This window comes from Gopherus flavomarginatus, chromosome 3 (genome assembly GCF_025201925.1).
Source record: "Gopherus flavomarginatus isolate rGopFla2 chromosome 3, rGopFla2.mat.asm, whole genome shotgun sequence".
NCBI lineage: Eukaryota > Metazoa > Chordata > Testudines > Testudinidae > Gopherus > Gopherus flavomarginatus.
In genome coordinates, this window is record NC_066619.1 from 286,133,043 (window position 1) to 286,153,838 (window position 20,796).

The 20,796-nt window shown below is 52.3% G+C and overlaps 2 protein-coding genes and 1 long non-coding RNA gene across 13 annotated transcripts in view; 1 reads left to right on the forward strand and 2 right to left on the reverse strand.

The window, feature by feature from the left end:
* LOC127046423 (C-type lectin domain family 4 member F-like) overlaps positions 1–20,796 on the reverse strand; it is a 167,724-nt gene that overhangs the window by 145,692 nt on the left and 1,236 nt on the right. The window lies entirely within an intron of this gene.
* The window catches only part of LOC127046421 (C-type lectin domain family 4 member F-like), a 280,381-nt gene that overhangs the window by 41,720 nt on the left and 217,865 nt on the right, over positions 1–20,796 (reverse strand). The gene's annotated exons all lie outside the window — the stretch shown is intronic.
* LOC127046464 (uncharacterized) lies at positions 1,353–20,483 on the forward strand. Of its 2 annotated transcripts, none has more exons than XR_007773098.1 (2): positions 1,353–1,417; positions 19,657–20,483. It is a non-coding gene; the product is annotated as an uncharacterized LOC127046464 (long non-coding RNA). The 2 variants fall into 2 exon arrangements; XR_007773097.1 differs by having other exon boundaries at positions 19,861–20,483.

The following is a 20,796-nucleotide window of genomic DNA, read 5'->3' on the forward strand; positions in this document are numbered from 1 at the left end:
TATGGCTTAGTGCTAAAAGCATGCCGTAAAGTGGTCATGCAGCAGGCTTAGCTTGACCGAAGAAGGAGGGGATGGGGTTTTGGGTGTCACAGAAAGGGCATCTTGACCCCATGTCCTTCCTAATAAGAATTGGGTTGAAGTTGCTGATGCATGCATTATAGAGGAGCAAGATGTGCCCTCAAGAATGTGTTTGACAGGGTCTCAAGGCCGCAAACTCTGAGAAAACCCCCCACCTGGTTAATCAATAATCATAAGGAAGCCTCTTGCTGGGCCATTGAAATTGCTTGCTGAACAAGTTTTCCTTAAGGGACATGTCATTTTGTTATAAATAAGGGGGAAAACTTTGAGATAGTGGGACTCTTCAGGACCGGTCTCTCCCTCTGGATGCATCTTGTGTTCCCCACCGGCAGACGGGCTGCCGCTGTGCCACTTGAGAACCACACTCAGCTTCAGTAATTATCGAGAGGTGGGGTGTTTTACTAACCTGTTGCGGACGTGTGTGAGTGCTTGAGACTAAGTAAAGTTTAGCTTTAAGTGAAAGCACTCTTGTGTTGTCCTGTTTGTGCTGCCATCTATTGGTCAGATGCCCTGGACGGCCATGTGTCCTGTGATTTATTTCTGACACCACCTCACACTAGGTAAACATCACCAAGAGCTTTGGGTTGAAAGAACCTCGGGTAACAGAATTTGGAGGCCCCAGTGAGGATTGGTAGAGAGGAAGGAGATGGATGGTACAAACAGTTTGTAGTTTGTCCGTTGCAGTAGGAGGTAAAAGACGACAGGGTGGGGTCGCTCCCTACAAGTTGCTATGTCGCACTTTGCGAGTTCCACAAGGAAAGGATGTTTGCTCTGAGTCCACAGGGACAGGGTATTTGCCCAGAGCCCATGGAGGGGTAAAGTTAAGTGTTTTTCCCCTGGAGTCCTAGGAACTGGGGGAAAAGTGGGTGTCCTTGAATGTGTGAGTAACAGAGAATTTTGTGCAGGTAAGAATTTTGGTGCAGAGAATGCAGGCAGCCTGAGGTCTTTTGGACTGAACTGATAGAACCTAAGAGGATAAACAATAGCAAAGTACCTGTGCCTTGTGTCAGAAAGGGTCACTACCTGCCTGGCAGAATGACCACCCCAGAGCAACAAGAGAGGAAGGGACCAGGAGGGGTGGGGGCTAGTTGAGGGTGGTTAGTGGGACTAAGCCTGTGCCCATGGGAAGGGGTTGTTGAGCGAGGAAAGCAGGATCAGGCCCAGACAAGCAGGTAGGCAACAGATAATGAGATCGGAAAACAGGCTGGGAGCCCTCAGGGGCAGAGTGACAGGAGTAAGGAAAGAAGCAAGTGTAGACATGGGGAATTCAGATCCCTGGGACAATTCCAGGAATGATGAAATCTGAGTTGATGGAGGCGTCATTCTGGGAGACAAACAAGTGAATTAAGGAAAGGGAGTGAGAAGTTAACTCTGCAGAGGCTGGAAGGAATTAAGCAGTTGAATCTTGTGAAAATGTTAAAGAAAGAAAAGCGTTATAGGAAGCAAATTCTCGGTGTCATTGCAGCCATTCTGAAGGGAAAATGGGCCCTTTTCCGAAGGAAGGTCTGTAAATAAGCCATGAAATAAGACAATCTGCTTTGAATCATTTGACCGAACAATTTAGTCAAATGCGCTAAAAGAACATAAGGGGTTTCTATTGGAACTGACCTGTCCCCAAACATACAGCAATGTAATCTATGGGCAGCTGTGTAAACAGTAAAGCAGTGTAAGGGATGTTAAGCAAAAGAGGACGGATGTCTGTGTGTATGTGTGTATGTGAATATATTATGTAAATATGGGGAGTGTTTAAATGGTTTTTGTTTTGTTTTTAAATAACACCACTAAAAAGCCATCTGAATCTTTCATTCAAAGTTGCAAAACTGCCAGACGCTTTCTGCCAGGCACAAGTAACTGGTGTTATTTGGCTTTGGTATTTAGCACTTAACCCTTAAGGTACCTCAGTGCTTTATAATGTTCATTATCTCAAGTCGTGGCTGCAGCAGGGTCGTCAAACCCAGGAGAAGGGGAAGAAATTCTGTATCCTCTTTTTTTTTGTAACAAAATAGCCGATAAAAGCTGTAGCAAAAGAAAAAAGGAAAAAAGACCGTGCCTCTCTGGAGCAACAGCAGGGGTGAGGTGTACACAAAAAAAAGAAGCAACATTAGAAGCACTGAGCCTTAAGGTGGCTCTGAGTAATCAGATTGTAGTTGAATGAAGGTACACGAACACTCTGTGAGCACAAAAGAAACAGTTACACCTTATGTAAAAATTGATATGGCTAATATAATGTCGTCACGGAGTGTGGGGGAGTCCGGCCCTGCACCCCTCTTCCTGGGACCCACAGTGACTCTCAGCCAGCCAGTAAAACAGAAGGTTTATTGGACAACAGGAACGCAGGTTACAGCAGAGCTTGCAGGCACAGTCAGGACCCTCCACCGAGTCCTTTTGGGCTTCCAGGGTGCTTGGATCCTAGCTAGGATACCCTGAATTCGCCCACACAGCCCCAAGCCCAAACTCAAACTGCTTCCCTCCTGCCGCTCCCTTCCTTTGTCCCCTTCCCGGGCAAAGGTGTTGACCTTTCCCCTCCCTTACCTAGCTCAGGTTACAGGCTCTGGTATCGTCCATTCCCTAAAGTCCTCCCCTGCTCTCCCACTCCCCACACAGACAGCCCCTACTGCATCACATCTCTCCCCCCTTCGAGACTGAACTGAGCGGGGTCACTTTGCCCAGTGACCTGGGGAAGTTCAGGGCCCCCTATCCGGGACAACGCATCCGCTGTCAGGTTGGCACTTCCCTTCACATGGACCACGTCCATGTCATAGTCCTGCAGGAGCAGGCTCCACCTCAGGAGCTTGGCGTTGGCTCCTTTTATTTGGTGCAGCCAGGTCAGGGGAGAGTGGTCGGTGTACACGGTGAAGTGTTGCCCAAAGAGATATGGCTCTAGCTTTTTAAGGGCCCACACCATGGCCAGGCATTCCTTCTTGATGGCCGCGTAGCTTTGTTCCCGGGGTAGCAGCTTCTTACTCAGGTACACGATGGGGTGTCTCTCCCCCTTTTCATCCTCCTGCATTAACACTGCCCCCCAGTTCCATGTCTGAGGCATTAGTGAACACCATAAAGGGTTTGTCAAAATTTGGGTTTGCCAGAACTGGGCCACTAACCAGAGCCTCCTTCAGCGCCCGGAAAGCCTTCTGGCACTGCTTAGTTCAGATCACCTTGTCTGGCTTCCCCTTTTTGCACAGTTCAGTGATGGGGCCGGCTATGGCACTAAAGTGGGGCACGAACCTTCGATAGTACCCCGCCATTCCAATAAAGGCCTGGACCTGCTTTTTGGTTTGGGGAGCAGGCCAGTCTCTGATTACCTCCACCTTGGCTGGTTCCGGCTTCAGGTAGCCGCTCCTCACCCGATGGCCCAGGTAAGATACTTCAGCCATCCCCACCTTGCACTTCTCAGCCTTTACTGTTAACCCAGCCTTTCGGAGTTGGTCTAGCACTTGTTTAACCTGAGACATGTGGTCCTCCCAGGTCTGGCTGAAGATGCAGATATCATCAATATACGCCACGGCAAAACTCTCCATCCCCCGCAGTAGCTGATCCACTAGGCGCTGGAAGGTGGCCGGCGCTCCCTTGAGGCCGAAGGGCAGGGTCAGAAACTCATAGAGCCCCAGAGGGGTGATAAAGGCCGATTTCAGCCTGGCATCTGCGTCCAGCGGCACTTGCCAGTAGCCTTTGGTAAGATCCATAGTGGTGAGGTACCGAGCACTTCCCAGCTTGTCTAGGAGCTCGTCAGGCCTGGGCATAGGGTAGGCATTAGATACGGTGATGGCATTGAGCTTTCGATAGTCCACACAGAACCGGATTGACCCATTGTGATGCAGTAGGGACTGTCTGTGTGGGGAGTGGGAGAGCAGGGGAGGACTTTAGGGGATGGACGATGCCAGGGCCTGTAACCTGAGCTAGGTAAGGGAGGGGAAAGGTCAACACCTTTGCCCGGGAAGGGGACAAAGGAAGGGAGTGGCAGGAGGGAAGCAGTTGGAGATTGGACTTGGGGCTGTGTGGGCGGAATTCAGGGTATCCTAGCTAGGATCCGAACACCCTGAAAGCCCAGAAGGACTCGGTGGAGGGGTCCTGACTGTGCCTGCAAGCTCTGCTGTAACTTGTGTTCCTGTTGTCCAATAAACCTTCTGTTTTACTGGCTGGCTGAGAGTCACTGTGGGTCCCAGGAAGAGGGGTGCAGGGCCGGACTCCTCCACACTCCGTGACAACTGGTGTCAGCGGTGGGATATACTGCACCCTGTGGACGATGCTTCCTGCAGTAAGTGACTGGGGAGCAGTAAAACGAAGGGGTGGTTAACCCCTGGGAGTGTGTGCCCAGTGAGAAGGACTTTGTAGTAACAGGGTCCCCCGGAGGATTGTAGCGAGCGGTCCCAGGGGCGAAGGAGTTGGCAGCTCGACCCTGGCAGAGAGGTGGTGACCTCACGAAGGGCTGGTGCACTAGGGGTCCCCCTGGAAACCGTGGGGAGCAGTGAGCACCCCGGCCTGTGACTGGCCAGCAGGAAGATGTATGCCAAGCGGCGCAAGTGTGACCTGCTGGAGCTATGCAAGCAGAGGGGGTTGCGCCCAGGGAGACGCACCAAGGACCAGCTGATTGCCCAGCTGGAGCAGGGAGACCACATGAATGAACGGAGCCCTGTCTCTGAGGGAAGCAGCCGAGCAGATGCAGCGCAGGCACCAGTGTCTGTCCCCGCTGGGAGTGGTCAGCCGGCGGACGAGGGCTTCCCGAGACCCCCCCTTCCTAGGCGTAGAGGAAGGGCGGGGAGGAGCCCAGTGAATACCGAGGGCACCGTGACCCCCCCCGGCCAGCAGGGGAGCCTCACGGCGAAACTCACCCCCCAGCAGGGGATCCTCCCGGCAACGCTCGGCATCCGTGGAGCGGAGGCGGCTGGAATATGAAAGGGAGCTGAGACGGGAAGAGCTCGAGTTAAAGAGGCGAGAGCTGGAGGAGAAGGCGAAACAGCATAAACATGAGGAGAACCAGCGTAAACATGAGGAGAACCAGCGCCAGCGTGAGTGGGAGGAGAAGGAGAAACAGCGTAAACATGAGCTGGACCTGGCCCGGCTGAGGAGCAGTGAGGCTCCGGCTGCGGTGAGTGAGGGGGGACCCAAGCCTACAAAGAGCTTTGATAAGCACTTGCTGCCCCGGCGTAATGAGGGGGAGGACATAGATACCTTCCTGACGGCCTTTGAGAATGCCTGCGAGCTGCACAGGGTTGACCCTGCAGACAGGATCGCAGTTCTCACCCCCTTACTGGACTCCACAGCCGTGGAGGTGTACAGCCGACTGAAAGGGGCGGAGGCAGGGGACTACGAACTGTTCAAACAGGCCCTGCTCCGCGAGTTTGGGCTGACTCCTGAGATGTACCGGAAAAAGTTCCGGAGCCAGCGTAAAACCCGTGAGGTCACATACCTACAACTGGTCAACAGGGCGCAGGGGTATGCCCACAAGTGGACAGCTGGGGCCCAAACTAAAGAGGACCCGCTTAACCTATTCATACTGGAGCACCTGTACGAGCAGTGCCCTTCCGACCTGAGGCTGTGATTGATGGACCAGAAGCCGGAGAACCCGCAGCATGCAGGCCAGCTGGCTGACCAATTTGTGGACAGTCGGGCAGGGGATGGCAGGGAGGAGTCTCGAAGGAGCAGGCCTGCCTCAACGCAGAGAGAGAGTCATCATGGGGCCTCCCAAAGGGCCCCAATGGAGAACCCCCCCAAAAGGGGAACATCCAGCGGCAGGTCCCTTCGACCCACTCAAGGGGACCCACGAGATATGGGTTGCTATCGCTGTGGCCAACGAGGTCACATACGGGCCCAGTGCCCCAAGCTCAGGGACAGACCAAGCAGACTCACCCCGCAGAGGGTGGACTGGGTAAAAACCCAATCAGAGGAGGGGCTACATTCCCAGGAAAGGGGGGCTGGCAACATACCACCTGTGGATGCTCCAGGTTCCGGGTTTTTGGTTTACCGGGTGGGCGCAGGGCTGCCCCTCCGAAAAGAGTGCATTGTTTCTCTGAAAGTGGATGGGAGGAAGGTCACTGGGTACTGGGACACGGGCGCAAAGGTGACGCTGGCCCGGCCCGAGGTGGTGGCCTCAGATCGGATGGTGCCCGACACCTACCTGACCCTGATGGGCGTGGGCGGGACCCCATTCAAGGTACCCGTGGCAAGGGTACACCTGAAATGGGGAGCCAAGGAGGGCCCCAAGGATGTGGGGGTACACCAATATTTGCCCACTGACGTGTTAATGGGAGGGGACCTTGAGGACTGGCCTAGTAACACCCAGAGTGCCCTGGTCGTGACTCGTAGTCAGACTCGGCAAAGGGCACTGCTCCCCGACAACGGGGAAGGTACTCGACCCGAGGTGCAGGACCCTAACCCAGGGAGCGGGGAACACCCAGGGGCACGGTCCAGAGAGGCTGCAGCCTCAGACCCAGCCAGCAAGAGAGAGCCGGTCCCCATCCCTGTCCCAGCTGCTGAGTTCCAGGCCGAAGTGCAGAAAGATCCCTCCTTGCGGAAGCACAGGGACCGGGCTGACCTTAGTGCGGTACAGACCATGAGGAGAGGTTGCAAGGAGAGGTTCCTGTGGGAGAAGGGGTTCCTGTACCGAGAATGGGCTCCCCCAGGGGAAGTAGAGTCATGGGGGATCAGGAGGCAGCTGGTGGTTCCCCAGAAGTTCCGTCACAAGCTGCTGTACCTGGCCCATGACATCCCTCTCGCAGGGCACCAGGGAATCCGACGCACCAGGCAGAGGCTGCTACAGAACTTTTACTGGCCTGGGGTCTTTACCCATGTCCGACAGTACTGCCAATCCTGTGACCCCTGCCAGAGGGTGGGGAAGGCCCGGGACAAGGGGAAAGCGGCTTTGAGGCCTTTACCCATCATAGAAGAACCTTTCCAGAAGGTGGCCATGGACATAGTGGGACCCCTCAGCAAGATGACCCGGTCAGGGAAGAAATACATCCTGGTGGTGGTGGATTTCGCCACTCGCTACCCCGAGGCGGTGGCCTTGTCCTCTATCGAAGCAGACACAGTGGTAGATGCGCTGCTGACAATTTTCAGCCGGGTGGGGTTCCCCAAGGAGGTCTTAACAGACCAGGGGTCCAACTTCATGTCGGCCCTGCTCCGGTCCTTATGGCAGAAATGTGGGGTCCAGCACAACTGGGCCTCAGCGTATCACCCCCAGTCCAACGGGCTGGTAGAAAGGTTCAGCGGGACGCTGAAGATGATGCTAAAAACATTTATGAACCAGCACCCGCAAGATTGGGACAAGTACTTACCTCACCTGCTGTTTGCGTACAGGGAGGTACCCCAGGAATCTACTGGGTTTTCACCTTTCGAACTGTTGTATGGAAGGCGGGTGAGGGGGCCCCTAGACCTGATGAGGGACGAATGGGAGGGGAAGGCCGCTCCCGAGGGAGAGTCAGTGGTGGAGTATGTCCTGACCTTCTGGGAAAGACTGGCTGAGCTCATGGGCCTGGCCAGGGAGAATCTGGCCCGAGCCCAGAGGAGGCAGAAGGTCTGGTATGACCGCACGGCACGGGCCCGTGCCTTCGCCACTGGAGATCAGGTGATGGTTCTCATCCCTGTGAGGAGAAACAAACTCCAGGCTGCCTGGGAAGGGCCCTTCAAGGTTATCAAGCAACTGAATGAGGTAAACTATGTGGTGGAGCTGTCAAACCGGGCACATCACCGTCGAGTGTACCATGTGAACATGATGAAACCATACTATGACAGGGGGAATGTGGTGTTGGCTGTGTGTGGACATTGGGAGGGGCAGGGAGATGACCCCTTAGTAGATCTATTCCCTGGGACAAAAGCTGGTTCCCCCCTGGAGGCGATTCCCCTCTCTGATCAACTGACCCCGGGCCAGCACGCTGAGATCAGAGGGGTGCTGCATCTGTACCGACAGCTGTTTTCCAACCAGCCTGGACGCACTAATTTGACTGTCCACCGGGTGGAGACCGGGTCACATCCCCTTATAAGATGCTCCCCTTTTCGGGTCACTGGTAAAACTGCCCAGGATCTTGAAAGAGAGGTCAGGGACATGCTGGCTTTGGGGGTGATCCAGCCGTCTTCCAGCCCTTGGGCCTCGCCAGTGGTGCTAGTCCCCAAGAAGGATGGGTCAATCCGGTTCTGTGTGGACTATCGAAAGCTCAATGCCATCACCGTATCTGATGCCTACCCTATGCCCAGGCCTGACGAGCTCCTAGACAAGCTGGGAGGTGCTCGGTACCTCACCATTATGGATCTTACCAAAGGCTACTGGCAAGTGCCGCTGGACGCAGATGCCAGGCTGAAATCGGCCTTTATCACCCCTCTGGGGCTCTATGAGTTTCTGACCCTGCCCTTCGGCCTCAAGGGAGCGCCAGCCACCTTCCAGCGCCTAGTGGATCAGCTACTGAGGGGGATGGAGAGTTTTGCTGTGGCATATATTGACGACATCTGCGTCTTCAGCCAGACCTGGGAGGACCACATGTCCCAGGTTAAACAAGTCCTAGACCGACTCCGAAAGGCTGGGTTAACAGTAAAGGCTGAGAAGTGCAAGGTGGGGATGGCTGAAGTATCTTACCTGGGCCATCGGGTGGGGAGCGGCTGCCTGAAGCCGGAACCAGCCAAGGTGGAGGTGATCAGAGACTGGCCTGCTCCCCAAACCAAAAAGCAGGTCCAGGCCTTTATTGGAATGGCGGGGTACTATCGAAGGTTCGTGCCCCACTTTAGTGCCATAGCCGGCCCCATCACTGAACTGTGCAAAAAGGGGAAGCCAGACAAGGTGATCTGGACTGAGCAGTGCCAGGAGGCTTTCCGGGCGCTGAAGGAGGCTCTGGTTAGTGGCCCAGTTCTGGTAAACCCACATTTTGAAAAACTCTTTATGGTGTTCACTGATGCCTCAGACACGGGACTGGGGGGCAGTGTTAATGCAGGAGGATGAAAAGGGGGAGAGACACCCCATCGTGTACCTGAGTAAGAAGCTGCTACCCCGGGAACAAAGCTACGCAGCCATCGAGAAGGAATGCCTGGCCATGGTGTGGGCCCTTAAGAAGCTAGAGCCATATCTCTTTGGGCGACACTTCACCGTGTACACCGACCACTCTTCCCTGACCTGGCTGCACCAGATGAAAGGAGCCAACGCCAAGCTCCTGAGGTGGAGCCTGCTCCTGCAGGACTATGACATGGACGTGGTCCATGTGAAGGGAAGTGCCAACCTGACAGCGGATGCGTTGTCCCGGAGAGGGGGCCCTGAACTTCCCCAGGTCACTGGGCAGAGTGACCCCGCTCAGTTCAGTCTCGAAGGGGGGAGAGATGTGATGCAGTAGGGACTGTCTGTGTGGGGAGTGGGAGAGCAAGGGAGGACTTTAGGGGATGGACGATGCCAGGGCCTGTAACCTGAGCTAGGTAAGGGAGGGGAAAGGTCAACACCTTTGCCCGGGAAGGGGACAAAGGAAGGGAGTGGCAGGAGGGAAGCAGTTTGAGTTTGGGCTTGGGGCTGTGTGGGTGGAATTCAGAGTATCCTAGCTAGGATCCAAGCACCCTGAAAGCCCAGAAGGACTCGGTGGAGGGGTCCTGACTGTGCCTGCAAGCCCTGCTGTAACCTGTGTTCCTGTTGTCCCATAAACCTTCTGTTTTACTGGCTGGCTGAGAGTCACTGTGGGTCCCAGGAAGAGGGGTGCAGGGCCGGACTCCCCCACACTCCGTGACACCCATCCTTCTTGGGGACTAGCACCACTGGCGAGGCCCAAGGGCTGGAAGACGGCTGGATCACCCCCAAAGCCAGCATGTCCCTGACCTCTCTTAGAAGATCATGGGCAGTTTTACCAGTGACCCGAAAAGGGGAGCATCTTATAGGGGGATGTGACCCGGTTTCCACCCGGTGGACAGTCAAATTAGTGCGTCCAGGCTGGTTGGAAAACAGCTGTCGGTACAGATGCAGCACCCCTCTGATCTCAGCGTGCTGGCCCGGGGTCAGTTGATCAGAGAGGGGAATCGCCTTCAGGGGGGAACCAGCTTTTGTCCCAGGGAATAGATCTACTAAGGGGTCATTTCCCTGCCCCTCCCAATGTCCACACACGGCCAATACCACATTCCCCCTGTTATAGTATGGTTTCATCATGTTCACATGGTACACCCGACGGTGATGTGCCCGGTTTGACAGCTCCACCACATAGTTTACCTCATTCAGTTGCTTGATAACCTTGAAGGGCCCTTCTCAGGCAGCCTGGAGTTTGTTTCTCCTCATGGGGATGAGAACCATTACCTGATTCCCGGTGGCGAAGGCACGGGCTCGTGCTGTGCGGTCATACCAGACCTTCTGCCTCCTCTGGGCTCGGGCCAGATTCTCCCTGGCCAGGCCCATGAGCTCGGCCAATCTTTCCCGGAAGGTCAGGACATGCTTCACCACTGACTCTTCCTCGGGAGTGGCCTTCCTCTCCCATTCATCCCTCATCAGGTCTAGGTGCCCCCTCACCCGCCTTCCATACAACAGTTTGAAAGGTGAAAACCCAGTAGATTTCTGGGGTACCTCCCTGTACGCAAACAGCAGGTGAGGTAAGTACTTGTCCCAATCTTGCGGGTGCTGGTTCATAAATGTTTTTAGCATCATTTTCAGCGTCCCGTTGAACCTTTCTACCAGCCCGTTGGACTGGGGGTGATACGCTGAGGCCCAGTTGTGCTGGACCCCACATTTCTGCCATAAGGACCGGAGCAGGGCCGACATGAAGTTGGACCCCTGGTCTGTTAAGACCTCCTTGGGGAACCCCACCCGACTGAAAATTGTCAGCAGCGCATCTGCCACTGTGTCTGCTTTGATAGAGGACAAGGCCACCGCCTCGGGGTAGCGAGTGGCAAAATTCACCACCACCAGGATGTATTTCTTCCCTGACCGGGTGGTCTTGCTGAGGGGTCCCACTATGTCCATGGCCACCTTCTGGAAAGGTTCTTCTATGATGGGTAAAGGCCTCAAAGCCGCTTTCCCCTTGTCCCGGGCCTTCCCCACCCTCTGGCAGGGGTCACAGGATTGGCAGTACTGTCGGACATGGGTAAAGACCCCAAGCCAGTAAAAGTTCTGTAGCAGCCTCTGCCTGGTGCGCCGGATTCCCTGGTGCCCTGCGAGAGGGATGTCATGGGCCAGGTACAGCAGCTTGTGACGGAACTTCTGGGGAACCACCAGCTGCCTCCTGATCCCCCATGACTCTACTTCCCCTGGGGGAGCCCATTCTCGGTACAGGAACCCCTTCTCCCACAGGAACCTCTCCTTGCAACCTCTCCTCATGGTCTGTACCGCACTAAAGTCAGCCCGGTCCCTGTGCTTCTGCAAGGAGGAATCTTTCTGCAGCTCGGCCTGGAACTCAGCAGCTGGGACAGGGATGGGGACCGGCTCTCTCTCGTCGGCTGGGTATGAGGCCGCAGCCTCTCTGAACCGTTCCCCTGGGCGTTCCCCGCTCCCTGGGTTAGGGTCCTGCACCTTGGGTCGAGTACCTTCCCCGTTGTCGGGGAGCAGTGCCCTTTGCCGAGTCTGACTACGAGTCACGACCAGGGCACTCTGGGTGTTACTAGGCCAGTCCTCAAGGTTCCCTCCCATTAACACGTCAGTGGGCAAATATTGGTGTACCCCCACATCCTTGGGGCCCTCCTTGGCCCCCCATTTTAGGTGTACCCTTGCCACGGGTACCTTGAATGGGGTCCCGCCCACGCCCATCAGGGTCAGGTAGGTGTCGGGTACCATCCGATCTGAGGCCACCACCTCGGGCCGGGCCAGCATCACCTTTGCGCCCGTGTCCCAGTACCCAGTGACCTTCCTCCCATCCACTTTCAGGGAAACAATGCACTCTTTCCGGAGGGGCAGCCCCGCGCCCACTCGGTAAACCAAAAACCCGGAACCTGGAGCATCCACAGGTGGTATGTTGCCAGCCCCCTTTTCCTGTCAATGTAGCCCCTCCTCCGATTGGGTTTTTACCCAGTCCACCCTCTGCGGGTTGGGTCTGCTTGGTCTGTCCCTGAGCTTGGCGCACTGGGCCCGTATGTGACCTCGTTGGCCACAGCGATAGCAGCCCATATCTCGTGGGTCCCCTTGAGTGGGTCGGAGGGACCTGCCGCTGGATGTTCCCCTTTTGGGGGGGTTCTTCATAGGCCCCCTTTGGGAGGTCCCATGATGACTCTCTCTCTGCGTTGAGGCAGGCCTGCTCCTTCGAGACTTCTTCCTGCCATCCCCTGCCCGACTGTCCAGAAATTGGTCGGCCAGCTGGCCTGCGTGCTGCGGGTTCTCCGGCTTCTGGTCCATCAACCACAGCCTCAGGTCGGATGGGCACTGCTCGTACAGGTGCTCCAGTATGAATAGGTCAAGCAGGTCCTCTTTAGTTTGGGCCCCAGCTGTCCACTTGCGGGCATACCCCTGCGCCCGGTTGACCAGTTGTAGGTATGTGACCTCACGGGTTTTACGCTGGCTCCGGAACTTTTTCCGGTACATCTCAGGAGTCAGCCCAAACTCGCGGAGCAGGGCCTGTTTGAACAGTTCGTAGTCCCCTGCCTCCGCCCCTTTCAGTCGGCTGTACACCTCCACGGCTGTGGAGTCCAGTAAGGGGGTGAGAACTGCAATCCTGTCTGCAGGGTCAACCCTGTGCAGCTCGCAGGCATTCTCAAAGGCCGTCAGGAAGGTATCTATGTCCTCCCCCTCCTTACGCCGGGGCAGCAAGTGCTTATCAAAGCTCTTTGTAGGCTTGGGTCCCCCCTCACTCACCGCAGCCGGGGCCTCACTGCTCCTGCGCTGGGCCAGGTCCAGCTCATGTTTACGCTGTTTCTCCTTCTCCTCCCTCTCATGTTTACGCTGGTTCTCCTTCTCCTTCCACTCACGCTGGCGCTGGTTCTCCTCATGTTTACGCTGTTTCGCCTTCTCCTTCAGCTCTTGCCTTTTTAACTCTAGCTCTTCCCGTCTCAGCTCCCTTTCATATTCCAGCCGCCTCCGCTCCACAGATGCCGAGCGTTGCCGGGAGGATTCCCTGCTGGGGGGTGAGCTTCGCCGGGAGGCTCCCCTGCTGGCCGGGGGGGTCACGGTGCCCTTGGTATACACTGGGCTCCTTCTCGCCCTTCCCCTACGCCTAGGAAGGGGGGGTCTCGGGAAGCCCTCGTCCGCCGGCTGACCACTCCCAGCGGGGACAGACACTGGTGCCTGCGCTGCATCTGCCTGGCTGCTTCCCTCAGAGACAGGGCTCTGTTCATTTATGCGGTCTCCCTGCTCCAGCTGGGCAATCAGCTGGTCCTTGGTGCATCTCCCCGGGCGCAACCCCCTCTGCTTGCATAGCTCCAGCAGGTCGCACTTGCGCCGCTTGGCATACATTTTCCTGCTGGCCACTCACAGGCCGGGGTGCTCGCCGCTCCCCACGGTTTCCAGGGGGATCCCTAGTGCACCAGCCCTTCGTGAGGTCACCACCTCTCTGCCAGGGTCGAGCTGCAAACTCCTCCGCCCCGGGACCGCTCGCTGCAATCCCCCGGGGGACCCTGTTACTGCAAAGTCCTTCTCTCTGGGCACACACCCCCAGGGGTTAATCACCCCTTCGTTTTACTGCTCCCCAGTCACTTACTGCAGGAAGCGCCGTCCACGGGGTGCAGTATATCCCACCACTGCCACCAGTTGTCACGAAGTGTGGGGGAGTCCGGCCCTGCACCCCTCTTCCTGGGACCCACAGTGACTCTCAGCCAGCCGGTAAAACAGAAGGTTTATTGGACAACAGGAACACAGGTTACAGCAAAGCTTGCAGGCACAGTCAGGACCCCTCCACCGAGTCCTTTTGGGCTTTCAGGGTGCTTGGGTACTAGCTAGGATACCCTGAATTCCGCCCACACAGCCCCAAGCCCAAACTTAAACTGCTTCCCTCCTGCCACTCCCTTCCTTTGTCCCCTTCCCGGGCAAAGGTGTTGACCTTTCCCCTCCCTTACCTAGCTCAGGTTACAGGCTCTGGTATCGTCCATTCCCTAAAGTCCTCCCCTGCTCTCCCACTCCCCACACAAACAGTCCCTACTGCATCACAAATGTTATAGAAGTAAAACTATGAAAGGAGGGTGCCTTTTCCCCCAGGACATGTGCAGTGTATATTATAGAAGGGGTAAAAGAAATGCAAACAAAGCATGCTACTTAATGAAAATCGTATTAGAGCTCTACAGGGAGCCCCAATAGGTTGTGTTTTCTTTTTCAGCTCGCTGGGTGTTTTGGAAACAGGAGTTGAAAGTGAAATGAAATCAAAACTCGGGTGGAAGTTGATTTTGTCCCTTCTAAGACAGAGTCTCTCAGCTGCTGATGGCTTTGGATGCAAAAGCAAGCCAGAAAGCGTCTGTGTTAATGCAAATTACCTAACTGATAGAGGAAAGAGAGAACTGTTCATAAATGGCACCATAAAGGAGCTGTAGATAATGAATATGCCTGGCCAGCAAACAAACTACCTGGAACCAAAAGGCTCAAATTATGACTCTCCAGAGGAAGGTGGAAAACAAAGTCAAACCTAAAAATATGAGAGGGATAGGTTAACCCCAAGTAGGAAAAAATATCCTTTTTGGTCCCAATTATTGGAGTATTGGTTGATGAATTTACGTATCATGGCCCCCAAAGTTCCATTAAACCTTTCCACCCGGCCATTGGTTTGATGGTGGTACGGGGTGGCAACCAAGTGGTTCACCCCATGAGTTTTCCACAGTTTTTGCATGGTCCCTGCCAGGAAATTAGATCCTGAATCAGTAAGGATGTCGGAGGGCCAACCTACCCTGGCAAAAATGTCTGTTAGGGCCAGGCACACAGTGTTAGCCCTGGTGTTGCCTAGAGCTACTGCTTCCGGCCATCGGGTAGCAAAGTTCACGAAAGTTAGTACATACTGCTTTCCTCTGGGTGTCTTTTTTGGGAAAGGACCCAGAATATCCACAGCTACTCGCTGAAATGGGACCTCAATTATGGGGAGTGGCTGGAGAGGGGCCTTTACCTGGTCTTGGGGTTTTCCCACCTTTTTGCATACCTCACAAGACCGGACATACTTGGCAACGTCCTTGCCCATCCCCTCCCAGTGGAAGGACTTTCCCAACCGGTTCTTGGTTCTGTTTACCCCAGCATGGCCACTGGGATGATCATGGGATAAGCTTAAGAGCTTCCTCCGGTACTTAGTTGGAACCACCAACTGTTTTTGCGGCTGCCATTCTTCCCGGTGTCCACCAGAAAGAATCTCCTTGTAAAAAAGTCCTTGGTCTATAACAAACCGGGATCGATTAGAAGAGCTGAGAGGCGGTGGGGTGCTCCGTGCCGCCGCCCATGCTTCCTGCTCAGTCTGGAACTGTTCCCTTGAGGCTGGGGTCACCAGTTCTTCCTCAGACTGTGGACTTGGGCTTGGTCCCTCTGGAAGCGATGTAGGTGATGGGGTTGTTTCCGTTGCTGGTGAACCGCTCTCTGCTGGTGCACCTGAGGGTATTTCAGGCTCGGGCTGAGCCTTTTGGGTATGGCTGTCTGTTACTTCTGCCAGTTCTGGCTCGCTGGCGCCCTTTGGCGTTGAGTTTGAAGATGTGGTTGCAATTGCTGGTGCTGGTTGCTGTTCCAGTTCCGGGCCTGGGACTGGAGGTGCTGTGGCAGTTTCAGTGGTTAGCATGGTATCCGGGTCCACTACCTCTGTCTGGGTCTCTGGTAACACAGACGGGGCGTCTGTGGACGGCTCAGGAACAGGAATGGGTCTGGAAGCTTGCCTGATTTGGCTACGTGTAACCATTCCCACTCACTTGGCCCGCTTCACCTGGTTGGCCAAGTCTTCCCCCAGTAGCATGGGGATAGGATAATTGTCATAGACTGCAAAAGTCCATATTCCTGACCAGCCTTTGTACTGGACAGGCAGTTCAGCTGTAGGCAAGTCTACAGCTTGTGACATGAAGGGGTAAATTGTCACTTGGGCCTTTGGGTTGATGAATTTGGGGTCTACGAAGGATTGATGGATAGCTGACATTTGTGCCCCCGTGTCTCTCCACGCAGTAACCTTCTTTCCGCCCACTCTCAAATTTTCCCTTTGCTCCAAGGGTATTTGAGAGGCATCTGGGCCTGGGGATCTTTGGTGTGATGGTGGTGTAATGAACTGCACTCGGATGGCGGTCTTTGGACAGTTGGCCTTGATATGTCCCAGTTCATTACACTTAAAGCATCTTTCATTTGATGGGTCACTGGGTCGAGGTGAGTTACTGGAGACTGGTGAGGTGGAAGAATAGGGCATCTGTGGCTTTACTTAGGTTGTATGTGGGGTCTTTGGCTGTCCTCGGTTGTAGGGTTTATGGTCGGTGTGCCCTCTGGGGTATTCGTTCCCCTTGACAGTAGCTTTCTTGCTTTCTGCCACTTCTATCCATCTGGCTCCAATCTCCCCCGCCTCAGCAAGATTTTTGGGTTTTCCATCTTGTATGTACCATGTTATGTCCTCAGGAACACCATCCAAAAACTGCTCCATTTGTATGAGGAGGTGCAGTTCTTCCAAGGATTTAACATTGTGTCCTGATATCCAGGTCTTATCATTTTTCCCAACATAGTAGGTGTGTTTGGGAAATGACACATCTGGTTTCCACTTTTGGGTTCTGAAACGCCGACGGGCATGATCCGGGGTTATCCTCATTCTGTATCTGGCCTTGGTTTGAAAAAGTTTATAGTCGTTCATGTTCTCCTTAGGCATTTCAGCTGCCACCTCTGCTAGAGGTCCACTGAGCTGTGGCCTCAATTCTACCATGTACTGGTCTTCAGGGATGCTGTACCCAAGACAGGCTCTTTCAAAATTTTCCAAGAAGGCCTTGGTGTCATCACCTGCCTTGTAGGTGGGAAATTTCCTGTGCTGTGGAATGATAATTGGCGCAGGGTTGTTAGGGTTGGCTGTGTTTTGCTTAGCCTTTTCTAATTCCATGGCCTGTCGGTGGGCTTTCCTCTGGAGCTCCATCTCTTCTTGTTTTTGTAGCCTTTCCATCTCTTGTTTGTGAGTTGCCTCATCTCTGGCCATCTGTGTTCTGAGCAGTTCTATCTGTTTTTCCATTGCTTCGAGCTGTACTGCCTCTGGTTTTCATGACATCCTGTTTTCTTGTGTTGGGGTGCCCTCCGGTGTTTGTTTTCTGAACTGCAGGTTCTCTGTTGCCTCCTGGGGTCTGCCTAGCAACAGTGCCTTTTCCCCTTTCTTCCTCTAGCTAATCTTTTCAATGTAAAGTAAACCAGAAAAACCACTTTATTTGCATGTGTATAGTGCTGGTAATTGCCCCCTAATGGGAGTGCTATTGTGTGACAAAGGACCCATAATAGTCCCTTAATGGTTCCTTGCTTAATATGCAAGCCAAGAACTGCCAGAGAGAGCAGAAAAAAATTCTCTCTGGTTCCTTTTAAAACCAAAACCTCTCTGCTAAAAAGCCCCTAGCAGAGAAAAGAAAAATATAATATTCCTACTGGCTTCTGGATTGTATCTATCTCACCACTGCACACCATATGATAACCTAGTCCCAGATTTGGACCTTAGTGTCCAAAATATGGGGGTTAGCATGAAAACCTCCAGGCTTAGTTACCAGCTTGGACCTGGTAAAGCTGCCACCACCCAAAAAATTAGAGTGTTTTGGGGCACTCTGGTCCCCAAAAAAACCTTTCCTGGGGACCCCAAGACCCAAATCCCTTGAGTCTCACAACAAAGGGAAATAAACCTTTTCCCTTCCCCCCTCCAGGTGTTCCTGGAGAGATACACAGAAACAAGCTCCGTGAATCTAAACAGAGGGATTCCACCCTCCTCATTTCCAGCCTTGGAAAACAGAAGTACCGAGAGCTAATCTCTCTTCCCCCCTCACCCAGAGGGAATGCAAAGTCAGGCTAGTAAATCTAACACACCCAGATTTCCCCCTGACTTCTTCCTCCCACCAATTCCCTGGTGAGCACAGACTCAATTCCCTGGAGTTCCCCACTAAAGAAAAACTCCAACAGGTCTTAAAAAGAAAGCTTTATGTAAAAAGAAAGAAAAAATACATAAAAAATGGTCTCTCTGTATTAAGGTGACAAATACAGGGTCAATTGCTTAAAAGGAATATGAATAAACAGCCTTATTCAAAAAGAATACAATTCAAAACACTCCAGCAACTATAGACATGTAAATACAAAAAAAATATAAATCACTATCTGATCTTTTGTACTTACAACTGGGAAACAGAAGATTAGAAAGGCAGGAGACAGAAAAAATCACTTTTCATAGCCGAGAGGGTACAGGCAGAAGGCAAAGAACTCAGACACACACTTCCCTCCACCCAGACCTGAAAAAGTCTGGTTTCCTGATTGGTCCTCTGGTCAGGTGTTTCAGATTACTTCTTTCCAGGTGAAAGAGACGTTAACCCTTAGCTATCTGTTTATGACACAGGTTAACCCCAAGTAGGAAAAAATATCCTTTTTCTGTGTGTATGCAGTGCTGAAATCTGAAGACAGGTACAAAAGGGGTCTGCTTACATGCATGACACCCCTACCTTTTAATTCACCAAAACCCCAAGGATATAATTACATTAAAAAGCCTGTGCAAAGATTTCCAGAGAACGTTGAACACACTGGCCTCAAAAACAAATTGTCTAAATAAAAGGTATGGTATAACAAGATACTTTTAATAGACTTCATCTTAATATTAAACACTGAGATAAATGTAATGTAATTAAGTACCTCTGTAACAATGTATAGTGTGTATGATTTTTGGAAAAACCTTTAAGGTCATATGGTAGTGATGCTTCTCAGCTATTACCTGTGAATACAGTTAAAGCTTAGCACAGCAGAGAAACATTGCAAACTTGGTCTGCTGTATAAGAAGGCAAACCGAGGTACACCACCTCATGAATGTAATGACTGAACAAGGACTCCTCGTTGTTTTTGCTGATACAGACTAACACAGCTACTATTCTGGAACCTGTCACCATGCAAGGCACTGAATTCAGCCGTATGAAGTGGAAATCCACCAACTTCACTCTTGCAGATACAGACACACATCATCTTCCTTTCCAAATGCAAACAAATGGACATAATAACAAAGAACTGAAGGTAAAGAATCCATTACAATCAACATATCACACAGACTATGGTGAGAGATTGTGCCACACTCTCAAAGAAACTGCGGAACCACCTGATCAACATCCTATACAGCAAACAAGAGAGGATCAAGAATGAACTCTTATCTCCTTAGACTGACGTCACACTTGGTAAAGCAACCCCCATCCTTTCATATATTTATACCTGCTCCTGTATTTTTCCCTTCATGCATCTGACGGGGTGGGCTCTAGCCCACAAAAGCTTAAGCCCAAATAAATGTATTAGTCTCTAAGGTGCCACAAGGACTCCCCATTGTTTTTGCTGATACAGACTAACACGGCTACCACTCTGAAACCCCTATGGGATAATAATTCCCCCTAAACCCTTAAAAGGTAGGAGCCATTGAAACCTGGCCTGCCTATAGAACAAAACCACAGGAACATAAGGGGGTAATTCCTCTTTATTGCCAGCAAACAGCAAGGGTCTTTGTAAAAGGAAGGGATATTTTAAGCAATAATCTGCCACCCCCAAAGGGGTAGAAATATGTTCTTTTTGTCTTTCAGAAAATCAGGAAAAGATGGTACCAGCTGAGGAGCAACCCAGAATACCATGGATCTATTGTTGTGACAAAGATTGTGTTTTGTGTTTTATGTTTTGTCTTGTGTTGTTTGTCTTGTTGCTACCATTGTTGTGTACTGTGTTACAAAAAAAAGAAAATACTGCATTAGGAAGAAAACTCTTAACAATCATTTTAACTGTATTTCCAGAAACCAATGTTGCAGAAGGGCGGAGGTCAAGAAACGCCAGCCTGTTAACAGGGAAACATCCTGAGGTGGTAAAGGCACATTTAAAGGCAAAATATGCATGAGATACAAGGTTAATCTGTTGGGAGGAATAAAAGGATGGACATAAAAAAAAATTTTTAAGGCACAAAGTGAAATTACCAAGGGAAAAAAAGGGGTTGTAAAAACATTGGTTACTCAAAGACTAAGACTTGCCAATTGTTACTTCTTAGTCAATTTCCAGCATGCAAGCCCAGCTGAATGTACCTGGGTGTTGTATGACACTGGATGTAACGAAAGAAAAGCCATTGCCACACCTTCCCTGATTACTGTAAGGGGCAGTACAGTAAAGGCCCAGTGAAGGCAGAGCTGCCCTAATACTATCTCAATGTGAACTACTGACGGTTATTGGAGTTCCCTGGCAGCCGCGGGGGTGGGCAGCCTACAGAAAAGGCTCCCAAGAAATGTACTGAACTGCTTTGGGTGGAACTGGATTAGAAGTTGGAGTGCTGGATGTTACTAACATAGAGGTATTGGCAAACAAACCAAGTTATGGTCATAAAGTAAATCATAATCTTTATGAGAATAAATGTTTCTGTCATATTGTAGCAATCAGGGGATGTGATTTTGACTTTCATGTACCCAAATTTCAATATAGTCATTTAAAAGTATCTTATACTTTGTATTCTGTTGTGACACCTGTACCTCTTGGAATGGATTTAACTGCCTTACAAACGTTGCTTGTACACCCTGATTTACAGAACCAGCTAGATACTGTAAAACAGGAAGGGCGCAGAGTCATGGTTACCATGCATCATAATGCCAATGAAATTAAACAGGTATTTGCCAAGAATTGGCCAAGACCTGTTACACTACTGGTGGGAAGTGTTATTGGGATGGTCCCCCACTGGCACATCCTGA